We start from the raw sequence: 24,498 nt of genomic DNA on the forward strand, positions 1-24,498 counted from the left end.
GTGTCGCCATCAGGAGGCTGGGGCGTAAGAGAGCCACACAGCCCGCAGGGTGAGCGCTCCCTACTGGTCCCAGTCACACCTCTTGCAGGAGCAGCAGCAACCGGAGCTTTTCTGGGGGGGAATCTCCCATCCGGGTGCCGGCCAGGCTCCCACACTCACACGCCACACTAACACTCAAAAGTGTGGGCAAAACGAGAAAACGAGCGCGCCGTTTCCTACACATCTGCAGTCGCCGTCGCAGGGCCAGATCTAGCCACCGGGGAGAAACGATACAAGTGAAGGATTGCTCGGCTCTCGGCACTTGAAAAGACCGACAAATGTCTCGTTCCCGCCGGGGCTGAATGTACCCGCATGTGTGGTGTCGTCTTCTTCCACCGCCCCGCTGTGTTTGCTGTATTGTCTCTGAAGCCGGCCCCCCCCGAGACGAGACGGGCTGTTCCTGTGCCCCAATTAACACTTTACAGGTGCCATTCCCCGGCATTGTGGCCATTGTCGGTGCTCACACGCGATAAGATAAGGCGGAGGAGAGCGGGGCATGCCCAGCGGCAGACATTCAAGGAGGGGGCAGTGCGAGGTGAGGTGAGGTGCGACACGCCGGAGCCCCGACGCAGCTAATGCGGAGCACTTGTTGGACTGGCATCGAAAGGACGTGTGCGCACGGAGCGAGCCTTCCCTGCGGCGGAGCGCGGGAACTTTCTCCCCCCCTCCCGCTGCAGGAGTTGTGTGCACTGCAGCGGTGCCGAGAGAAAAGCACAGAAGGTAGCAGGCTCTGGAGAGCAGGTAAGAGACGGAGCCTTGTGGGCAGGCGAGCAGGCCCGTTTTTTGGAAATTGCTGAAAAGGTTTGTTCGGTGTGTGGCAGGCGCACGTCGCGAGCTTGCGTGGCGATCTGCTGGTCTGGAGTTATGCAAATGAGGCCGAATTGCATCCCGGGACATGCTGCGAATGCGCAACGGCGACTGCAGATGTTTAGGAAACGGCGCGCTCGTTTTCTCGTTTTGCCCACACTTTTGAGTGTTAGTGTGGCGTGTGAGTGTGTGAAAGAGTGGGCCCAGCAGGAGGCGGTGGCGTGCGGGGCGAGGAGGTGTCCTAGGCTGCGCGATTTGTGCTGTGGCCGGGAGAACAAACGCTTACAGCACCTGGTATTCCCAGGGGGTCTCCCATCCAAGTACTAACCAGGCCCAACCCTGCTTAGCTTCCGAGATCAGACGTGTTCAGGGTGGTGGGGCCATAACCGAAAGCCTTGGTGCTTGACTCGCTACTTGAAGCTGTGTGTGGCGGGGGCTCCGTGCCCCCCGAGCGGGACTGAAGGATCGTTCGTGTGCAACTCTTTGGAAAGGAGCTGCTTTCCAAATCGCATTGCGTGCCTGGATGTTGGCGAATGCGCTCCCTTGTGTTGGCTCGTCCCGCACTGGAGGAGGACAAACAATCTGCACGGAGGAGCACCAGGCAAGTCTTCAGTGCACAGCACTCTGGAAACATTTCGGGGCTGTCGCATGTTTATTTCAGCACGTAAAGCGCACCGGTCCAACACGTCGGCCGGGCGCGCGGCACCAATATACGATTGAGGTATCTTAGAGTTCTCCTTCGAAGACCCAGCACTCTCTTTTCTTTTCCCAGTGTTACTCATATCGGACTTTTTAAACCTAAAAAATAATCGTTTTTTTTTCTTTCAATTATAACTGAAGTTTAAACAACTAGTGTTAAGTCCTTATTTTTCTGTAGTCAAAAAAAGCAAAAATTAACATTCAGGTCATGAAAAACTCAAAAAAACTCCCCAACCACTAAACTTTACCTCCCACCTGAGCGCCATCTTGAACGCCCCTACCACCAGAGAATGCTCACGATTTCGGAAGCTGTCTCCGGGACGTGCTGATTCCACACATCCTGAATAAATCATGATATTGTTAGTTGCTGTAGCTAGACGTTCAAATGAGTTTCATGGCCAGATGGACTGTTTCCTCCAGCGGTATAGTATTGCAGTGAGACAGCACGATGCCTGCAAGACTATGTCACGCTAAACGCCACAGATTGTGTTTGTCCGTTCTTGTCAGTCGTCCCGAAGCCACGGGAAGTGGGACACAAACATGCTGCAATGCTTTCAAGACGTTAGGATTTGTTTGTGCAACATCCAAGAAGAGTACTTGTGGCTTGAATGTGAACTGTACGTGCTCGCCCCCTTTCCTCTGTAGTGCATGAGTTCCTCCCGGCATGCCCTTCGTCATTGTTCTGTCATCTTGTATTTAAAGGGTTGTATTTCTGCTGCTGAAAATAAGCAACGGTTTTCTCACAACGCCCTTTGTTCCCAACGGAGCCCTTGTCTGTCATGAAATTCTTCAAAACCTCAAGCTAGAAGAAGAAGAAGACGACAAATATGAAGCGTTATAGCAACGACATGCCATGAGACGATCGATAACGATTTCCATAGGATCCCCGCGGTTGCCTAGCAACCGTCAACTTTGCGCAGTGGCAGTATCGTAGCCTGTGAGGTTTAGCCGAGGCGCGATTATTGCTAGTTGAAAACTTTGCCCAATACCCCGCTTCCGCCGGTTTGCAATACAATCGGCGAAAGCAATTTTTGACAGTCTCGTCAGAGACTGAGCAAGGTGTTTAAAGACAGATTTGGTCACGGTGATATCATGGTAGAAAGAAACGAGCTTTAGCTCTTTCAGCTTTATGCAGAGAACAGCGTCTGTCGAGATTACTTTTGTGTCAGCGCGAAACGCCGTGTGCTGTCAGTATGATTTCATATTGCTCGTAGCGGGGCCTGGCTTTTGTCTGTCAAACGTTAGGTTGCGCTTCTTCATGCTGCATCGTCGGCATGAGTGGAGCATTTTAAACGTCTGTACTTACTGCGCCCCATAAGAAATCGTTTGTCCCCATTCAAAAGAGATTGTGCGATGTCCTGCAGCGTTCGCAAAGCAAACCTTTGACAGTTTGAAAAGAGGAATTTATTCTGCTTCCTGTGCGTGCAGTAGTTACAAAGTTGAACGTCTTTACACGATCTGCTGCAGTTTTCAGTGTTTGGGCTTTGTCAAATGGCTTGGAAAAACGCACTGTGTTTCGGCTCGGGAAACATCATGAGCAGTGTCCTGCATGTTTTCTGTGTATAGCTGTCTTTTAACGCATACAGAATTCATTCGAAATCATTGATTTCTCCAATTAACAAGGGTCCCTTTTTGAACCTGCCAGAAGCATTCTTTCAATGTAACAGATTTACTCCGGGGAAGGGCAGCATGACATTGAGAGTAGCTCAAGCTTTCAGCACCTTTATCTAACTGCATGTATGCAGACACTGCTCAGAATCCCCTGTAAGATTCTCCTTCAATTCCGTTTTGCAGTGCTTTAGCTCTTTCAAAAGGCTTTGCTTTGCTAGTCACAATCCAAGGCTCATGACAGCATTTGAAAACAGTCGCAACTGCGTTGGCCGGGAATCGAACCTGGGTTAACTGCTTTGAAGGCAGCTATGCGCAACACTGGCTCGCTCCAGAGTAAATCTCACGTTGAGGGCATATTTTTTTCCATTTTACCGTGAGTCAGGCTCAGCTGCACAGAGGAGAGAGCAGAGCAATGAGGTCACGGGGACAGGGGAGTCACACGCTGGCGGTTTGAATACGCGGAAGATCACTGAGGGATCCACAGTATATGGACCCTCCGTGCGCCATTAGTCCGCACTCCGGACTTTGAATCCTGCCATCCGAGTTAAGACCTCGGCGGAACCTGAGGCGCAGTTCCTTCTTAAAACGTAATCTGGTGAGCATTTCTAGAATCGTACTTGTATAGATGCAGCCTTTAATGTGTTGCTAGGTTAAAATTGATGACTTCTTGTATTTCAGAAGGCAACTGCCCTCTTGATTTCGGATTTAATTTCTTTATTACAGGGGCGCTTTTATGAAGACAGAGTCATGTTCAGGTACTTTGCTTGATGGAGGAAGCTCATTTCGGACTCTGTGATCTGCTCACCTGGAAAGGTCTGCTATACTACTACAAGAGAGAAGTAGAGTCTGGAAGAAGGGACAATTTTATGATGCTTTGGAAGATAATGTTTTTTTTTTCTTATACTGAAAATGAAAGGTAGTTGTTTCTATATGGACTCAGTCTTTGGAATTTGTATATAAATATTTCAGTGATCCCTCAGCCATTCCTTCTGTATTGTAATTCAATTTCTCTTTTAAAATTCCTTCCCCACTTCTAGGACCTGCAGTGGCTGAACTCCACAATGGCTTCTATTGGAAAGTCTGTGACTGAGACCAAGTAAGTGTTCACTTTTTTATGAAACCATTATTTATTTAGGAGCAATGAGCAATTCTTATATAAATGCAATAAAATCATTATGCTCAAACTATGAGAGAGAAAATTAAGGATAATTTAAGAAATCAGTCTTAGCTTGTTTCTATACACAGATGGTATGATTTATTTTCAAAGGAAACCCGCGAGGATTCCCCTGGTGTGCAAGATGTGCCTGAATACTCTTGATCAGCTTCCTGCTCACTTGAAGAGGGCGTGTATGAAGCACGCCACGGCAGAACAGATCAGGATGGCCTCTCAACAGGCGAGGGAGGACATGATGAATCACCTGAAGAACGGGGTCATCGTGGATTACCACAGAATAGAGATCGTGTCTGGTGAGGCAAACAGGATAGTGGTTGTAAGACTGCTAGAGTCCTTGGGCCTTTTTGTACATGGGAAGCCTGAAGACACATTGGCAAGGTGAGATATTTTTAATCTGTAAGGCTTCTGTAGTTTCTTTTTGAAATCATTGTTACAACATATTATGTAAAAGCATGTTGAAAAGAATCTACCTGCATTCCAGCGGCCCTGAGCAAGAGGCCGCTGTCCAGGAGGAAGAGATGCCAGAGGCTGCTCTAGAAACTGAAACAGAAGCGGATAAGGAAGGGGAAGATGTGAGCTCTGAAGAACTCTATCAGCAGTAAGACTTTTTATTTTTCAGATGTATCTATTTTTTACTAAAATTCTAATTTGTCTTATAGGTATAAAATGTTTAAACCGGTGTTTTATATCCTTACAGGCCCTGAGTAGTTAAAAAGTATCAGCAGGCCGGAAGAGAGTGGCCCAAGCTGGACTCTATAGAAAGCACTCCCTGGATGCTCCTCTCCTGATTGGATTCAAACAGTACCTTACCAAGGATATGGGAGTGGCAAATTATTCTCAGGAGGTATTTATTTTTTAAAGGCATTTAAAATTAAGCAATGGTATCTTAATTGTAAATGTTTTTATTTCTTAGCTTAAAATTCACCCATGTGAAATGATGTCAGCCATAAACATCATGACTCTATATTTCCTACCTGAATCTATTCTACTTAAATTATTACATTATACACAATTTGAGTTCATATTAAAAAGTGAAAGGTAATGAAAGGAATGCATTTTCATAAGAAAGATAATACCGATATGCATGTGATAATCTTCCTTATATCATGTAGTGCATCATTTGGACACTTTGTGGGCTTGAAATACAAAGCAAATCATGTTCTATGGTACAAGATAAATACAAAACTTAAGCTTTTATTTTAATTAGATTTGTTTATAAAGCATAAGCAATCATTTATTACATTAATATATGTGAAAATAACATTTTAGCATCATACGTTTAGTATATTTAGTCCCTAATGCTGAAAGAAATTATCATAGAACATGATATCTAACCTTACCTGCGTTTTTTTTAATCCCTATTGCTCAATGCACGGTGAAAGCATTGCATACATGTGTCTGACAATGAGGAATGGGCCCCTGAGACAGTCATTTGCCTGTTTCACAAATGATCGTATTTTACTAGAGATTCTGTTTGGGATTCAGATGTGCATTCGGACAGCAATCCCTTTCAAGAAATGATACGTTCTGGATGAGGTCAAAGGTGCTGGAACACTGTATCTAGGATGTGTTTGCAGAGAATATCTTTTGTCCTCCTTTGAATAGAAAACCGTGTAATTCAGTGTACGGGCTTTCTCGTGCAGTTTCATGGTTCTTGTAACCCAAATCCTACACTAGCCTGAAGTGCCCCCCCATTTCACAGCATTTGTCAGCTGATTTAAAATGTACCTAAAGGAGAAGCATTATTGAAGACCATCAATTACCAAGAGCTTTTGTCAAAGGTTTTGGTGGTCATTTTTAATGACCACAGAGCGCTGTGACCTCGGTTTTACATCTCATCCAAAAGACAGCGCCTTTTTACAACACAGAATCTCCGTCACTATATTGGGGAATTGGGACCTGCACAGACCTCAGGGTGAGCGCCCCCCCGCCGGCACCATTAACACCGCTTCCAGCTGGAAGCTTTGTTTTTTCCTGTAGCTCACCCTCATCCGGGTACTGACCTGGCTCACACCTGCTTAGCTTCAGTGGGTTTTCAGTTGCGAGTTGCAAGGGGATGCAAGTGATGGAGCCGCTCACTGCAAAAGCCACTGCATTGGCCGGGAATCGAACCCGAGCCTCCCGCGTGGCAGGCGAGAATTCTACCACTGAACCACCAATGCTCAGTGCCTGGGCCTTCAAAAAAGACGCTTTTTTGGTGCTCTGTGCAAAAAGCGTCGACATCTGCTTCCAGCTGCAAAATGCCATTCGCAGACGCTGAAGAATTTAATTCCAAGGCAGCGGGTACAAGCGATTTGGCGTTTTAAAACCACCAGGAACAGTAAAGAGGCGCGCTTCTTTGCTTGCGCCGGAACACAACGACAGGAGGTGGACGACGTAGTCAACAGGATTCGAACCTGCGCGGGGAGACACCAATGGATTTCTAGTCCATCGCCTTAACCACTCGGCCACGACTACAGCAAGCCCTGTTGCCGCTGCGTTCTTGCTACAATCTTACCTGGATCGCGAGGCGCCGGCGGAAGCCTATTTCAAAGTCGTTCTCCGTTTCAAAAAAACATTTACAAAATACAAGCCTTGCAGACAGACACGCCTCAGAGGACTTAAGGGTGGCTTCATGTCGGAATGATAAAGTCTCCCCGGACATGAAAATGCCACTTTGTTACACACAAAAAAAGAATCAACAACAGAGAAATGCCCACAAGCATTTCAAAAGCCGCACCACGCCGCACTTGAAATAGCTCTTACGTTAGTGGTAGACGCAACAATCGCCTTTTTATTTACGCTCTTACCAACGCGATGGAAAGCAAAACAAAGCAAAGCAGAGCAATACAAAACGAACAAACGAAAACCCTCACGTCCCGCACTTGCATATAACGCCGTTACGTGCCCAAGCGGTATAGTACGTCATCCTAGCACCGCACCCCGGGGCGTACGGTATATGGGAACGAGCACACGCCACGAATCGTCTCGAATCACTTCCTACAGCTGTAAGGCGCCTTGAAGCGTGCACCCCCAACATTCTTCTTTGCGCATCTGTGAAAGGTAAACTCTTGAGCAAACTCTGAACCAGCTCTAAGGAAACTAATCCGATTAGACGTTACTTTGACTCATCTTTTTACGCTCAGTGCTGGATTTCTCAAACTCCAGCTAGGGTTAGGGTTAGCATTCCCATGCTACTTAGACACTTTGTTTACGCTCAGTGCTGGATTTTGGGAACTTCAGGACGAGTGGGAATTTTCTCCTATCTGTCCATTCTGTTTTGTTTTGGAGACTCTTGGCTGACTATGTTGTTCAGTGCAGCCAGCGTGAAGGAAACATTTTCCAAAACTGTGTCAGCTCAAAAGTTGTAAGAAAACCTCTCCAGCTGCTTTAACTCTCTTCATTTTTGTCATTTAATGTGACACTCGATGTATAACTGGAGCCTCACATATGCAAATGTGAGGCTCCAGTTCGACACCCAGTTCGACACCACTTTACAGTATATGACAAAAGCATGGTAGACTGTGCCGGACCAGCAGATAACTTCCGCTTATTTTGACCATATTAAACATTGGAAATCTTCCCACTTGCATTTGTGACACTTGATTTTGGCTCCACCTAAGACACTCTTAAATCTTCAAACACTTTTCTCTTCTCCCACAACACACTTGTCTGTCGGCACTATGTGGCAGCGTTGCATGACAACCCATCTCATCACGGAAAGGCACCTAACAGCTTTGGTAAGAGAGTAGAATTACCTGAAGAACTGCTTTCCATGGAAGCAGGACCAAGCGATGTAGCATTTTTATAGTACCAGGAAAGGAGAAGCAGCACTTCACCTTTGCCGCACAGGCACAAGGCGACGTGCGGCAGACGCCGTAGTCGGCAGGATTCGAACCTGAGCGGGGAGTCTCCAATGGATTTCAAGTCTATCACCTTAACTACTCGGCCACGACTACAGCGAGCTCGCCGCCGCCGCATTCCTCCTATAATCTAACACAGAGTGCGAGGTGGCTGCGGAAACTTTTTTAAAGTCGCTCTCCATTAAAAAATAATACCTTTCACAAGATACATGCCGGCAGACAGACACGCCTCAGAGGGTTTAAGGCTGGCTTCACGTTCAAATGATAAAGTCTCCCCGTCCGGATGTCAAAATGCAACTTTGGCAGACAGAAACAACATCAACAAACCACAAATGTGGACAAGGATTTTACAAGCTGCACCACACTGCACTTTCAAAAGCATTTACATTCGTGTTAGACGCAGGAATTGCCTTTGATTTGCGCGCTTACGAACGCCATGGAAAACGAAACAAAACTAAAGCCCTCAGCTCCTGCACTTGATTATAATGCCGTTACGTGTCGAAGCAGGAATTTACGTCATCCTACCACTGCAACACGGGGAATAGAGGGAAATGAGCACAAGCTACGAATTGTCTCTAATCAGTCCCTACAGTTGTAAGACGCCTGGAGGGTGCACCCCCATCATTAATCTTTGCGCATCTGTGCAAGGTAAACTCTGGAGCAGTCTGTGAAACGGCTCAAAGGAAACACGTGATTGATTCCATGTGCATCTGGGATTCATTTCTTATTTACATTTAATTCAAGGGAAAGGCTTGGGTCAGTTTCAGACGGCCTCCAACAGCGAGATTCAAGCGCCCCACCTTCAGCCCAATCTGCGCCGCAAGAACGCCAACGGCTCCTCTGGTCTCCGGGGTGCGGTTGTGACCCCGTAACCTAAGTGTTGGTGGCAGACAAATGGAGACTAACAGGTGATGTCCTAGGACATGACTACATTGTGACACTCGGTGGGGATGGTGACCATTGCTTGGAAAAGAGTGCGAGGCCCCTTTAGAAAAACATTTTGTTAACAGGCATTCTGCCTCAGCCTAAACATCTATAGCTTGCAAAGCGCATGCTATTAGACAGGCACCTCTGCAAGACCTTAAGAGTCTCTTAAACTAGTGATAGTAAGGTGTTCCCAATGGGCAATGTTTGGCTTTCAAATCATCTCTCTGTGGAAGCGCCGAGATGCAGCTGTTTAAGGCTTAGAAGCAGCTGAGTGTTTCACTACCTAGCAGATTACTGTCAGTCAGGGAGCTCAGAGGTGAAAAGCCTGTCTGAGAGACAATTCGCCGTCGATCAGTTCAATATGTTCCGTACCAGCTCGGCGCACCTGAGATCATCTTGGTAGCCGTGTAGCTCAGATGAGTGAGAGCGTGTGTGTGTGTACCACCGTGATTGGATGCCGGTCCTTCTCAGGTCACAGTAAACCTTCTGCTGCCTAACTTTCCTAATTTTGGGGATCCCTTTGAAAAAGCAAAGGAAAAAAAAACTGGCTCTTCATCAGCATGATCGACCCAACCCAGTGTTCCCCAGTGGCCTAATGGATAAGGCACTGGTCTCCTAAGCCAGGGATTTTGGGTTCCAGTCCCATCTGGGGTGCTCCTGTCCCATTTTGAGCGTACAAATGTCCTTGTGATTTGCAAAGCTGCAACCCCACCTTACTCAGTGAGCGTCTCTGTTTTTCTCTCACACAGTTGGGAGAAAAACTTTTGTAAACAGCCCTTCAGAATGATGTGGATTTCTGCATGAATGGCTCCTAACATGTGATCTTATCTTTATCTAAGTCATAATAATTAATAAAGAGAGTCTGATTTAACAAACAACACACGCCCAACATTTGACATTGCTGTTTCTTTATTGACCAAATGGTTTAAACAATCAAGGTCATTGATGGAAAAAGTACGTGAACCCTTATATTAAGGAGCTAGTGGAACCTCCTTTATGACAACAACCTCAACCCCCACTTTCTGTAGCGGCTGGTCAGACCTGAGCAGCGGTTAGGAGGTATTTTGGCCTATTCCTCTATGCAAAACTATTTCAGTTCATGTATATTTTTGGGATGTCTTGCGCTGAACGGCCTGCTTCAGATCACGCCACAGCACTTCAATGGGATTGGGGTCAGGACTCTTACTTGGCCATCCCAAAATACGGAATTTCTTCTGTTTCAGCCACTCTGTTGTTGATGTACTCCTTTGTTTTTGTCATGCTGCATGACCCAGCGTCTTTCGAGTTTTAGATCACAGGCAGACACCCTGACATTCTGCTGTAGAATTTCCTGATACATCTTGGAATTCATCGGTCCCTCGATGATTGCAAGCCGTACAGCCTCCGCCATGCTTCCCAGGTGGGATGAGGTTTTGGAGTTGGTATGCAGTGTTTTGTTATCTCCAAACATAACGCTGTGCACGTTTACCAACAAGTTCAACTTTTGTCACGTCTGTCCACAGAACATTGTTCCAGGAGTTGCTGTGGAACATCCATGTGGTCTTTAGCAAACCTGAGAGGGGCAGTGGTGGTTTTTTTTGGGGGGAGAGCAGTGGTTTCCTCCGTGGTGACCTCGCATGATCACCACTCCTGTTCAGATTTCTTCTTATGGTGGACTCATGAACACAGACGTAAGACAAAGTCAACCACCTGTTCGCTAGATCCCATCCCCACTCAGCTAGTCAAAGATTCCCTCGAAGGACTGGCAGGACCTATAATTAGTATGATGAATGCATCGCTTGAGTCAGGCGTTGTACCTGATCAATTTAAGGTAGCGGTTGTTAGACCGCTCCTTAAGAAGTCAACTTTGGATCCACAAGTTCTTAACAACTACAGGCCTGTCTCAAAGGTCCCATTTCAATCTAAAAGACTTGGGAGAATAGTTGTTGCCCAATGTCAATCGTATCTGGATTCAAATAATATACTTGAGAAATTTCAGTCTGGTTTCTGAAACTGCATTAACAAGAGTCGTAAATGATATTCTCTTAGCTACTGATGCGGGGAATGAAACAGTGCTTGTGCTTCTAGATCTTAGAGCTGCCTTTGACACGGTTGACCTCTCTGTTTTGTTACACAGGCTTGAGTTTGAGGTTGGCTTATCTGGAACTGTCCTTCAGTGGTTTACTTCACATTTTACTAATCGTTTTCATTATGTTCAAATATCTAATAATTGTACTGCTTCATCAACGTCACCAGTTCAATTTGGGGTACCAGACGGATCAGTGCCGGGACCAATATTGCTCTCTCTCTCTACATGCTGCTGCTAGGTAGGATAATATGAAAAAATAATATGAACTTTCATTCATATGCTGATGACACTCAAATAAACATTTTGTTTACACCAAACGACAACTCTTCTATTATCAGTTTAGTTAAATGCATTAAGGAAGGAAATACTTGGATGTGTGAAAACTTTTTGTTACTCAACTCTGAGAAAAATGAGGATCTGTTGATCGGAGGCAACAATACTGATAGGACTACTATAACTTCAGCACTTAACTCAGAGGATTTAAACATTTGCCTCAAAGAGACAGCACGTTACCTAGGCGGTATATTAGACACAAGGCTCTTAACAACTTGCATTGTTAAGTGCCTTGGGACAACCTTGTTGTGAAAGGCGCTATATAGAAATACATTGATTTGAATTGAATTGACAATGTAAAATGTTGTGTGTGTTGTTTGTTAAACAAGACTGTTTTTATTTATCCAAAAATAAAAGGAATTTGCTAGGAATGCAAACGTTAGGTTGCGCTTCTTCATGCTGCATCGTCGGCATGAGTGGAGCTTTTTAAACGTCTGTACTTACTGTGCCCCATAAGAAATCGTTTGTCCCCGTTCAAAAGAGATTGTGCGATGTCCTGCAGTGTTCGCAAAGCAAACCTTTGACAGTTTGAAAAGAGGAATTTATTCTGCTTCCTCGTTTGTTCGTTTTGTTTTGCTCTGCTTTGCTTTGTTTCGTGGTCAAGAGGCGTAAGGTAAGTCGTAGTCCAGGGAGAACACTGGTGGCAAACAGTCCGAGGTGAGAGGCGAGGTCCAAAGTCGAAAAGGCAGAAGGGGAGTCCAATATCCAGAATAAACGAGGTAATGGAAAAAACGCCAGGTAGAGCTCTCAAGGAGTAGACTCAATACCAGCGGGAAGCAGGTAAAGATGGTAAAAATAGCACTGCGTACCGCACGGTGGAGTGTGTGCAGGTGGGTTAACTCGTGCAGCGGCGTTTGTTAATAATCACCCACTGCTGGTGCTGATTAGATCGCTTAAGAGTTGGTCTTAACTGCCTGGCGGTCATGACAAGCTCCTCTTTAAGCTGTGGTTTAGTTTTGCATTCATGTGTTTCTAGAGCAGTTATTTATGGGGGTGGGTGGGTCTTTCACAGAGGCTCAGGACAAATCCCCTGCATGAAAGTCTACTGTGTGCGTTCAAACAGGTCAAGAGCCAGGCAGGAGGACAATGGACAGAAGAAGCAACGAACTAAAAATAAAAGAACGAATATGAAAAAGCCACCATCTTTTTCTTTTTGACATTTTCCGACTTTCATGCAAGCCAGGACAAAGTTGCTCGTAGCGACTTGTGGATTCAAATACTCTATCGAGTGCTTTGATGAGTTTTTGCAATTTGATTGTCGTCCTGTCAGCCTGTTTCTGTTTTTTTTTTCAATCTAGTGATGGAAAGTAAGTGATGGAAGTGATGAAGTGATGAAGTAAGTGATGGAAAGTAAGAGGGAAATGATGGAGCAATCAATAACCGCTCCGGAAAAATGGCAGAAAGAAATGGCCCGTCACTAAGGACATTTGTGAAGCAGAGGAGTGACATCACCACAAAGGCGACTTATTCTGCTGATCGTTTTGGTGAATAATGATTGAGGCGCGTTAAGAGAAAGGTAGCTGCGTCAGCATGCTTAGGCTGCAAAGGATAACACTGAGAGCTACGACAAAAGACCTTACAGTACGCTGGGCAAACGTCCCGAGATCAAATTCTTCCGCGACAGGGGTACCTTTAAAGCGGAGACGACGGCACCGAAAATTTTTGGCGCGCCCTCTCTTTAAAGCCCTTGCCAAATACGAAGACAGTACGTACAGTTATAATTCAAACAAAACTAAAAACTACACATCCCAGTTACCATGGTGGTGCTTGTGATCATTGCGTTTAACCAACGAAACAGGGCGAAAAATCAGTCACATGACTTTGGGGCAGAGTTTCGAAAGCTTAACCTATCAGCAACAAAGCGAAATTTACACGATAGGCTACCTCAAACTGTCAGTTACATGACTGTGTATGTCGCTTAAGCCACTCCTATTTGGCATTTTAGTTATGGAGGCGAGAAGACGCCCCCCCCCCCCCGTCTCTGGGTGTCTGATTTGCCGCCATGTTTAACCGTCCGTGTCCGAATGGCAGTAGCTACGCGTACGAAATAAAGTTCATCCCAACTACAAAACAGATATATTTTTGTGGTAAGAGGGCGCAAAACATCAGTATTTACTGCTATTAATTACTGTACGATTTATAGTTGAAATCTGACCCTAGATATAAAGTTAGATATAAAGTTAAAATCTCGACAAAGCAATGTAGGAAACACAGAGAAAAGAAATCCTTTCTGACATCTAAAATCAGTTTCGATCAAGGTCTCTAAAACGAACAAGAAAAAGAGGATTTTCGGAGGGCAATTACGCTGTGTTTATATAGGATAAGTGATCTATGAGCAATCTAATTTCTTGTTCGTTTAAAACAGTGAAATGTCAGCTGCACAAGATCGCACCAGAAACAGCACTCTCTCTGCCTGTCATAGACGTTCAGGAAAGGCTGAATGAAGTCATGTCAAGAACAATAATTCGGTGATCAATAATAACAGTTGTAGCACAAGAAACAAAAGATAATGAAAACTTCTTTAGGCTAAAACTCAAGTTCATTCTACAAATTAAGGCAAATGAAAATTCAGGATGTTAAAGTGCTAGAGGTGTAAAAAATACAAAAATGCACATGAGTAAAAAGTTTTAGAAATGGAGCAGGTGTTGCTTTGAAATAAGCAAACAGAAAAAAAGCCATGACTAAAGTGCAGAAGAGGGATGCAGGAACACTTGCTTAGATATACAACAAAAATCACAAAAAGGTGTATGTTACAAAAGAACATGCAAACATGTTCATCATGTACATCAATTTCCCTTCACGATCAATAAAGTCTTTTCTATAAACATGAAACAGAGTGAGGAATCAGAAAATTAGCATGCATAAAAACAGCAATTCTGTCAATAAGCCCTAAATGAATTAATAGCAACCATGGTTTCATGGAGGGCTTCTCAGATAGTTGGGCATTCAGGTAGATTCAGGTAGATTGCCAGGTGAAAGGATTTGTAAACATACTTTGTTAAAGCAAGTCAGTTTTTTCTGCAACACATAAAATACATTTTTCCAAGAAAGTTTAGCCTTTGTCACTAATGAAACCACTAAATAAAGACATAAATATAGAAATCTTAAGATTTTGTTATTCAATGTTGGTAGCAGGATGAACTGTGCTAAGTGTATATTTTGTCGCAGCGTTGCTGCAAGATGTTAAAAGTGAAAAAAGGTATTTAGAAATGAGTTATTTCAAGAAGAAAATGTTCAGAATAATTGCAAATCTAGCAGGATAGAGAAAGCACAGAAAACAGGCAGTTAGATTGATCAGATTAGTATGAAAAGTTATTTAGCAAAGGGAATGAGAAGGGTGACAAACTAGTATGCTTTAGATCTTTTTATCTGGAGCAGGGAAAACTGATCATGTTTCTCTATAACAATAATAAAAAACTTTATTTTATATATCACCTTTAAAAGTGGCATCTCAAAGCAATACAGTAGATATAAAAACAGATAAAAGGACCACAGATTACAAAGTAAATACATATAAGAAAGACAAGCAGTTAGAGGTGCTACCAAAATTAGAAAATGAAGCAGATACAGACACTAAGTCTTCTGAAAAGAAAGGTTCTGAGGTTAGATTTAAATGCACTCAGGGTACGTGACTGATATCACTGGGAACACAAATTGAGAGCTCTGGGGTGCAGCTAGAGAAGACCCTGTCACCCACAGAATGTAGATGTTCTTGAGGACAGCTAGAAGACCAGAGTCAGACGGACAAAGGTGGGGAGTAGACAGATAATAAGCCATATACTGTAGGTACTGAATGAGGATGAGGATTTTGAAGTTGACTCGAAACCTGATAGGTAACCAATGCAAGGACTTGAAAACAGGTGTAATGCATCCCTGATAGGATTCTAGCTGTCATATTCTGAACATATTGAAGATTGCTCAGTGTGGATTTAATTTCCCCAGTGAACAGGATGTGGATTTATTAATTCTAGAAAAAAAAGCCTTTCTTGATTTCTCTAGTTCTTAGTTTCTCTTGTTCCCTTTAAAATAAACTATTATTCCACAATGCAGAGTATTACATGGACAGTATTTACACATGATATTTGTGATTTAAAGAAATGAACACAAGCAGCTTTTCGAGATTTAAGTGTTGGCTGAGTTATTGCAGGATAAAAAACTAGAGATGTTGGTAAGAAGATAATTTTGGGATAGCTGAGGAATACACTGATAACAAGAACACTTCCTAATGGGGTTAGGCATACTTTTGATGAAGATGATGAAGTTAACAGACTGTATGTTTACATAGATACTGAAATGAGGATTGTATTTTAGATTTTGTGTAGTTGCTAGCATTGAACTGTGTGTTGGATGCACATGAATTGAAGGAATGGGCAAACATCGCTGATGCGGATCCACAGAGCCAGCATATTAAGATGTTTATAATTAGAGGCAATTTGTTTAAATAACTAGGTATGGATACTGATGTGCAAGAGAGGTGGAAAGGCTGTAAAGCCAGCACTATAAAATATTTTATTCTCAGTGAGATGCTGCCATTTCATAGTGGGTTTCTAACACTTTGTATAGTTCAATCCACACAGTGCCTTAACTTCCATCCATTTCTAATCTCTTTATCCAGTACAGAGGATTTGGAGCCTATCCCAGTAAGCAACTGACACAAGGCAGAATACACCCTGGACATAGCGCCAGTCTATCACAGGACAGACAGACACAAACACACACACACCAGGGCCAGTTTTCCCATAAACCAATTAACTTACCAGTATGTTTTGGAGTGCGAGAGGGAGTCATATCACACATATGGAGAAAAACCATGTAACCCAGAGAGAACATGCAAACCCCACACACACAGGATGGGACCTGGGACCCCAGTGCTCCAAGATAGCAATGCTAACCACTTTGCCACCATTATAAATGAATGGATATCTTAGTTATCTTTCTAGTTCACAGGTTTGCATGCAAAATTTAATTTTGAAAGCCACTGAGACATCAGGTACTACTGTTGTATTTATGAAAAAGAAACAATTAAGTGACTTAAAAGTAAAAAGAGATAGTTCATATTGCTTGATTAATTTTAAAAACTAAGTTATAAATGCAGACGCGATCGCTGCCATAAGCACTCCAGGCAGTAGAACGTTCGTTCTGTACTGCTGCGCTCCGCAGCTCCTCCCTCTCTCGGTGCCGCGCCCCTCTCTGACAGAGCGCTGTGGGCGCAACGCTATTTTCAGAGCCTCTGATTGGGAAAAAAAGACCTGCTGATCAGTTTCACACACCAGGAAGAGAAAAGAATGGGATTTTTTCTCTTCGAAACGTGTGTTGTCTTTATGAAATTCGTGTATTTTAAACGTTTAATTAAGAAGTAAAAACCTTACAGCGTACACAAAGATTCTGAGCTGATCACGAGGAAGAAAAATCACCCATTTTTCACGCATAAAAAGTGGTTTTTAACTCTCGAAACCTGTTTTTATATGTTTTAAAGTCGTGCAATGTCTAAGTTAAGCAGGAACACATCATTATATCTCATTATTTATTTTTTTTTTAATTTAAAAATCGTTTTCCCAGCCTAGTACAGGCCGGGCAATTCTGAATTTCTGCATCAATTTCGCAACACTGGGGATCTAAACAGGTTTTACCAGCTTTAACACAGGCGTGTGCGTTCTTGTGGCTATACACCGAATGGTAGTTAGTGCAAAAATATGCCGCCCCCACAAAAGCTTTAATATTTAAAACCCCATAAAAATGCTCTTCATGCAGTAGAACAAAAAGTATTTTAGAATTAGGTGGTGTGGGCCCCGTTGTAAAATATTTCCAATCACCCTTGTCGTGGTACAAAATTTTAATGACCACCTTGCTTTCCTGCTTTCCAAAAGATCAGCACCGTGTACGAAGGAGCCACATTAAAACTACTCGAACGTGCAAAACGTGCGAGAAGAGGGGGCGCTTGTTTCCAGCCGAAACTTCTCGTGTGTGAGACGAGCTGACCATCGCTGCAGGAGGTGGGAGGGTTACTCTGGTAGACAGGGCTGACCTTCGGCAATAGTATTTATACTCTCCAAGATGATATTTGCACTTTCTGGAGAGGCGATTTTCTGCACTTCAGTAGCCCGATTTCGTCGATTGCGTAGAGAGGGCTGTAGAATGTGGCGCCGACTTTCCTGCTCCGTCCATGACAGGCGTGCTGGACTCTGGAGAGAGAGCACGGTCCATCAGCGCACTCCAATAAAGGCACTGGAAGCAGCTGAATCGCATTGGCGAAGCTCAGCGCTGGGCCGCTGGGCACATCTTACCACCGTTTCCGTAGTGTAGTGGTTATCACGTTCGCCTCACACGCGAAAGGTCCCCGGGTGGAAACAGACTTCAGACTTCTTTTGTCGCCACGCACAAAAGGGGATTGGGGATTCGCCTAGCGCTGTGATCGAACAGACCCACTCACCTCTTAGTGTGGCGGGATCTGCACAGTGCATGTCGCAGCGCATCCTGCTTTCACTTCAATGCGCGTCCTGATGTACCCCGGTCTCCCGTGTGACAGGTGGGGACAGGTCCTATACTAACGAGGAAGACATCGCTCTCTCCGACCCCCGGCATCGTGTCCCGACCCACCGTGCTGGAAGCCGATGCGTGCTGTGATTCCTTTACGGAGCAGAAATGACAACCGAGGAGCCGAGAGATCATTTCAGCATTTCGCGTCTGAACGTCTGAACACAAACGACCAACTCGGAATGACTTGCCTTTGACGCTTTTCAAAGCGTTCTTTGTGCACGACGACTGCGCCGCCTAGCAGATACAAATGGGTTGTACAACTTTGAACTAGCAAATGGAAGAGGGCTAAGCCCCCTCTCTTTAAGCCCAGGTTCAATCTGTCTCCCAGAATCACCAGGGCGCACACACACACACCCGTGCCGTTGAAGTGCTCTGCTTCATTTCTAAGGGCAACTCAACATTCCCTCCTACCCCGAGTGCAGAAAAGACAGCGTCTGCAGCAACAGCAGCTCAGGTCTCTGCCCATCTCCTCTGCTCTGCGGCTCCTGCGGAGTGGAGTCCTGCCTGGAGCTGTGTTTGCAGGCGGCGGCTCCCCGTGCCCTGTCTGTGCGTCGTGAAATTAATTAATAACGTTAATAAATTTATAAAGTTAATTTATAAAGTTAATAAAGTTATAAATTAGAAATTAATAACGATATAATTATATTCATGTACCGCAACACAAGAATAGTACACGCTGTACATTGTCTGTCAATAATGTTTCTGTAGTGCTTTTTCAGCACTCAGCATGTGACTGTGCTGGTGGCGCTGTGGGTTAGGTTCCTGACTTCCACGTCACACGGTCTATGATTGAATCCCATAGAACTATGACTTCATTTTTTAACAAACATTTCTTTGAAAAAATGAAACGTTTCCCTTGGTCAGAGATTAAATAAAACCTCACTTTTTTTGAGGTTTTACTGTGCAGAGTGAGGTTTTACCTCACGTTTTTTGAGCAGAAGGTTTACTGTGACCTGAGAAGGGCCAGTCACGGTGGTACACACACACGCTCTCACTCATCTGAGCTACACGGCTACCAAGATGATCTCGGGTGCGCCGAGCTGGTACGGAACATATTGAACTGATCGACGGCGAATTGTCTCTCAGACAGGCTTTTCACCTCTGAGCTCCCTGGCTGACAGTAATCAGCTAGGTAGTGAAACAGTCAGCTGCTTCTAAGCCTTAAACAGCTGCATCTCGGCGCTTCCACGGAGAGATGATTTGAAAGCTGAACATCGCCCATTGGGAACACCTTACTATCACTAGTTTAAGAGACTCTTAAGGTCTTGCAGAGGTGCCTGTCTAATAGCATGCGCTTTGCAAGCTATAGGTGTTTAGGCTGAGGCAGAATGCCTGTTAACAAAATGTTTTTCTAAAGGTGTGTCCAAGTGGCTGCAAAAGGACAACACTCCTGGGGCGACGTGGCTCAGCTCCTGCACTTGATTATAATGCCGTTACGTGTCGAAGCAGTAATTTACGTAATCCTACCACTGCAACACGGGGAATAGAGAGAAATGAGCACACGCTACAAATCGTCTCAATCACTCCCTAGAGTCGTAAGGCGCATTGAAGGGTGCACCCCCATCATTAATCGTTGCGCCTCTGTGAAAGGAAAGCTCTTGGGCAGTCTTTGAAACAGCTCGGATGAAACACTTGATTGCTTCCATGTGCATCTGGAGCCCACTTCTTATTTTCACTTCACGCCGCCCAAAGCATTTCTAAAACAGGAGATTCGCGTTTGGGAATGCGCCCTGCCCTACAAATAAAACAGGTCTACGGGTCTGAAACCTGCTCCACAGAAAACAGCTCTGTTGCGCTTTTGATCAAAGGGAGATTCACTCTTCTTACTTTTTGATGACATAACACCCAAAGGGGCTTCTTTGGAGCTGGATTCCAACCACCATCCTTAAGTTTCTTGGCGGTATCCTTTACAGTCCTCTGTTCGGTCAACAAGGGACTGAAGGGGGCAGCTTTCCTCAGACATACAGTGCAATGTACTGTAGTGTTCCCCTTCATTGAATTCGCAGTTCTGCATCAGACCTCTAACTCGTTTCCTTAGCTTGGATTTAAGCCACGAAGCAGGCTTCTACTGTATAAACTTCTAGAGGAATCACAAACTATTTGAGAGGCCACCATCCCAGGGGGACCTGACAAAGTCTATCCCTAAACACCTAGCGCAGTCTCTCGAGAGACTGTCAAAAATCGCTTTCTCTGTTTGCATTGCAAGTGAGTGAAAATGCGGTCTCAAACCAGAGCTACTTGGCAGCAGCGGCATGTAAATACCGTTACTGTTACTGCTCGATACCGACGTTAGCCTACTATACCATGTTCAGCCACCGCTAGAAAATGTACGGCTCTAGAACCGGAGCAAACGACAGGAGGGCCAACGCCGAACGGGCACAAGTGTCAGACATGGAGCACGACGAGGATGGGATTTGAACCCATGCGTGCAGAGCACAATGGATTAGCAGTCCATCGCCTTAACCACTCGGCCACCTCGTCAATGAAACTGGGCTGTCCGGACATGGGTTGGCGCGCTCCAGATGATCTTTTTCTTTTTTTCCCACGTAATCGAGGGTCATTTTCCTGTTCCACATGCGATTTCAACATTTTCCTTGGGAGATGTCAAGCCAGCAAGCCACTGCTGTGGTTCAATGGCCAGTGTGGAGTTCAGTGGCCCTGTTGTACACAGAAAGCACATTGAGCTCCTTGGACATGAAAAGTTCCAGATAAAAGCCATTTGTCATCCTTTCTCTTGGTGTCGATGTTGCTATTGTATGTAAAGGTGGCAACTTGCTCAGCAAGCAGGCGGAGCACACACCGAATGCAGATGTGTCTGAGTGGTGTGTCCAAGTGGCTGCAAAAGGACAGCGCTCCTGGGGCGCCGTGGCTTAGTTGGTTAAAGCTCCTGTCTAGTAAACAGGAAATCCTGGGTCCGAATCCCAGCGGTGCCTTTTTTTGTTCTGTGTTCTCGAACAGAACTGGTCATTATGGACAACCGCATACGTCTAGACTTAATTAAATGCAAGTATTCATTTCCTGTCTTAAACGACTTGTTTTTCTTAAAATGGATGCAACTTGCAAAACATGAAATACAAACATCGCTAATCAGTGCTCGCGGCTGGCAAAAAAAAAAAGAGTCAGCAATGTTTTTTTCTTTAACCTTAAGCCTGCTAACGGAGAAGAACCTAGTCGCCACATCACATACATCCGTTTCAACGATAAGAAGGTAACAACTATCCTCACTCCAGAGTAAATCTCACATTGAGGGCATATTTTTTTCCACTTTACCATGAGTCGGGCTCAGCTGCACAGAGGCGAGAGCAGAGCAATGAGGTCAGGGGGACAGGGGAGTCACACGCTGGCGGTTTGAACACGCAGAAGATCACTGAGGGATCCACAGTATGTGGATCCTCCGTGCGCCATCATTCCACACTCCAGACTCTGAATCCTGCCATCCGAGTTAAGACCTCGGCGGAACCTGAGGCGCAGTTCTTTCTTAAAACGTAATCTGGTGAGCATTTCTAGAATCGTACTTGTATAGATGCAGCCTTTAATGTGTTGCTAGGTTAAAATTGATGACTTCTTGAACTTCAGTAGGCAACTGCCCTCTTGATTTCGGGTTTAATTTCTTTATTACAGGGGCGCTTTTATGATGACAGAGTCATGTTCAGGTACTTTGCTTGATGGAGGAAGCTCATTTCGGACTCTGTGATCTGCTCACCTGGAAAGGTCTGCTGTACTACTACAAGAGAGAAGTAGAGTCTGGAGGAAGGGACAATTTTATGATGCTTTGGAAGGTAATGTTTTTTTTTTCTTTGAAATCGAAATGAATACTCAAGTTGTGTATAATGTAATAATTTAAGTAGAATAGATTCTAATAATATAATGATCCAGTGTGTTGCACTACTTCACTGCTTCACTGCTCTATGCCGTCTGGAAATAAATCCTCAGACTACTTACTGCCCTGGGCATGTACCAATAAATTACAGGAGCACATCTATATATCACTGCGTTGAAGCAGGAGACACAATCACTGCAAACACATCCTAAATACAGTGTTCCAGCAACTTTGACCTCATCCAGAACGTATCATTTCTTGAAAGGAATTGCTGTCCGAATGCACATCTGAATCCCAAACAGAATCTCTAGTAAAATACGATCATTTGTGAAACAGGTAAATGTCTCAGGGGCCCATTCCTCATTCTCAAGACACATGTATGCAGTACGTACACCATGCATTGAGCAATAGGGATTAAAGACACCCAAGGTAAGGTTAGAAGACATTCTGACTATATTCTAAAATATTGGACTCATATTCTTATGATGGCAGACATGATGCTGTGTTTAATACCGGGGTTAATGGACATTATATGACTGTCAATTCTGTTTTGTTTTGGAGACTCTTGGCTGCCTATGTGGTACAGTGCAGCGTGAAGAAAACATTTTCCAAAACTGTGTCAGCTCAAAAGTTGTAAGAAAACCTTTCCAGCTGCTTTAACTCTCTTCATTTTTGTCATTTAATTGTCTGTCGGCACTATGTGGCAGCGTTGCATGACAACCCATCTCACCACGGAAAGGAACCTAACAGCTTTTGTAAGAGAGGAGAAAAGGACCTGGCCCATACGGGGATTGAACCCACGACCTTGGCATTATTAGCACCACGCTCTAACCAACTGAGCTAACCAGTTGGCTAACCAGCCTCATGACAGCAATCCTCTCTGTGCTGCAAAAAATCGAACTCAGGGAATTTCTTTTGCCCTCCTTTGAATAGAAAGCCGTGTAATTCAGTGTACGGGCTTTCTCGTGCAGTTTCATGGTTCTTGTAACCCAAATCCTACACTGGCGTGAAGTGACCCCCCATTTCACAGCATTTTTCAGCTGATTTAAAATGTACCTAAAGGAGAAGCATTATTGAAGACCATCAATTACCATCAAAGGTTTTTGTGGTCATTTTTAATGACCACAGAGCGCTGTGACCTCGGTTTTACATCTCACCCAAGAGACAGCGCCCTTTTACAACACAGCGTCTCCGTCACTATGCTGGGGAATTGGGACCCGCACAGACCTCAGGGTGAGCGCCCCCCCACCGGCACCATTAACACCGCTTCCAGCTGGAAACTTTGTTTTTCCCTGTAGCTCACCCTCATCCGGGTACTGACCTGGCTAACACCTGCTTTGCTTCAGTGGGTTTTCAGTTGCGAGTTGCAAGGGGATGCAAGTGATGGAGCCGCTCGCTGCAAAAGCCACTGCTTTGGCTGGGAATCGAACCAGAGCCTCCCGTGTGGGAAGCGAGGATTCTACCACTGAACCAACAATGCTCAGTGCCCGGGCCTTCAAAAAAGATGCTTTTTTGGTGCTCTGTTAAAAAAGCGTCGACATTACCTCTTTCAAAAGGCTTCACTTTCCTAGTCACATTCCAAGGCTCATTGAACCCGGGCTGTTTCCTCCAGCGGTATAGTATTGCAGTTAGACAGCACGATGCCTGCAAGACTATGTCACGCTCTGACGAGACTGTCAAAAATTGCTTTCGCCGATTGTATTGCAAACCGGCGGAAGCGGGGTATTGGGAAAAGTTTTCAACTAGAAATACTCGCGCCTCGGCTAAACCTCACAGGCTACGATACTGCCAATGCGCAAAGCTGACGGTTGCCAGGCAACCGCGGGGATCCTATGGAAATCGTTATCAATCGACTCATGGCATGTCGTTGCTGTAACGCTTCATATTTGTCGTCTTCTTCTTCTAGCTTGAGGTTTTAAAGAATTTCATGACAGACAAGGGCTCCGTCGGGAACAAAGGGCGTTGTGAGAAAACCGTTGCTTATTTTCAGCAGCAGAAATACAACCCTTTAAATACAAGATGACAGAACAATGACGAAGGGCACGCCGGGTGGAACTCATGCACTACAGAGGAAAGGGGGCGGGCACGTACAGTTCACATTCAAGCCACAAGTACTCTTCTCGGATGTTGCACAAACAAATCCTAACGTCCTGAAAGCATTGCAGCATGTTTGTGTCCCACTTCCCGTGGCTGCGGGACGACTGACACGAACGGACAAACACAATCTGTGGCGTTTAGCGTGACATAGTCTTGCAGGCATCGTGCTGTCTCACTGCAATACTATACCGCTGGAGGAAACAGCCCGGGTTCGATGAGCCTTGGAATGTGACTAGGAAAGTGAAGCCTTTTGAAAGAGGTAAAGCACTGCACAACGGAACTGAGGGAGAATCTTACAATGATTTCATCTGTAAGATTCAGTTGCGAGTTGCAAGGGGATGCAAGTGATGGAGCCGCTCACTGCAAAAGCCACTGCATTGGCCGGGAATCGAACCCGAGCCTCCCGCGTGGCAGGCGAGAATTCTACCACTGAACCACCAATGCTCAGTGCCTGGGCCTTCAAAAAAGACGCTTTTTTGGTGCTCTGTGCAAAAAGCGTCGACATCTGCTTCCAGCTGCAAAATGCCATTCGCAGACGCTGAAG

General features: G+C 44.9%; 6 non-coding genes and 1 pseudogene across 6 annotated transcripts; 1 reads left to right on the forward strand and 6 right to left on the reverse strand.

Moving 5' to 3' along the window:
• Positions 1 to 1,125: 1,125 nt before the first annotated feature.
• Positions 1,126 to 1,234, reverse strand: LOC148643250 (5S ribosomal RNA; annotated as a pseudogene).
• Positions 1,235 to 2,453: 1,219 nt separating this feature from the next.
• Positions 2,454 to 2,595, forward strand: LOC148643251 (U4 spliceosomal RNA). Its single transcript, XR_015929420.1, has one exon. It is a non-coding gene; the product is annotated as a U4 spliceosomal RNA (small nuclear RNA).
• A 3,826-nt stretch (positions 2,596 to 6,421) lies between these two features.
• Positions 6,422 to 6,492, reverse strand: trnag-gcc (transfer RNA glycine (anticodon GCC)). Its single transcript has one exon. It is a non-coding gene; the product is annotated as a tRNA-Gly (tRNA).
• A 213-nt stretch (positions 6,493 to 6,705) lies between these two features.
• trnas-aga (transfer RNA serine (anticodon AGA)) lies at positions 6,706 to 6,787 on the reverse strand. The gene has a single exon. It is a non-coding gene; the product is annotated as a tRNA-Ser (tRNA).
• A 13,649-nt stretch (positions 6,788 to 20,436) lies between these two features.
• Positions 20,437 to 20,518, reverse strand: trnas-gcu (transfer RNA serine (anticodon GCU)). The gene has a single exon. It is a non-coding gene; the product is annotated as a tRNA-Ser (tRNA).
• A 3,000-nt stretch (positions 20,519 to 23,518) lies between these two features.
• On the reverse strand, positions 23,519 to 23,660 carry LOC148643255 (U4 spliceosomal RNA). The gene has a single exon (XR_015929496.1). It is a non-coding gene; the product is annotated as a U4 spliceosomal RNA (small nuclear RNA).
• A 667-nt stretch (positions 23,661 to 24,327) lies between these two features.
• On the reverse strand, positions 24,328 to 24,398 carry trnag-gcc (transfer RNA glycine (anticodon GCC)). The gene has a single exon. It is a non-coding gene; the product is annotated as a tRNA-Gly (tRNA).
• Positions 24,399 to 24,498: the final 100 nt, after the last annotated feature.

The sequence above is a fragment of the Lepisosteus platostomus genome, chromosome 22 (genome assembly GCF_059453375.1).
Source record: "Lepisosteus platostomus isolate fLepPlt1 chromosome 22, fLepPlt1.hap1, whole genome shotgun sequence".
Lineage (NCBI taxonomy): Eukaryota > Metazoa > Chordata > Actinopteri > Semionotiformes > Lepisosteidae > Lepisosteus > Lepisosteus platostomus.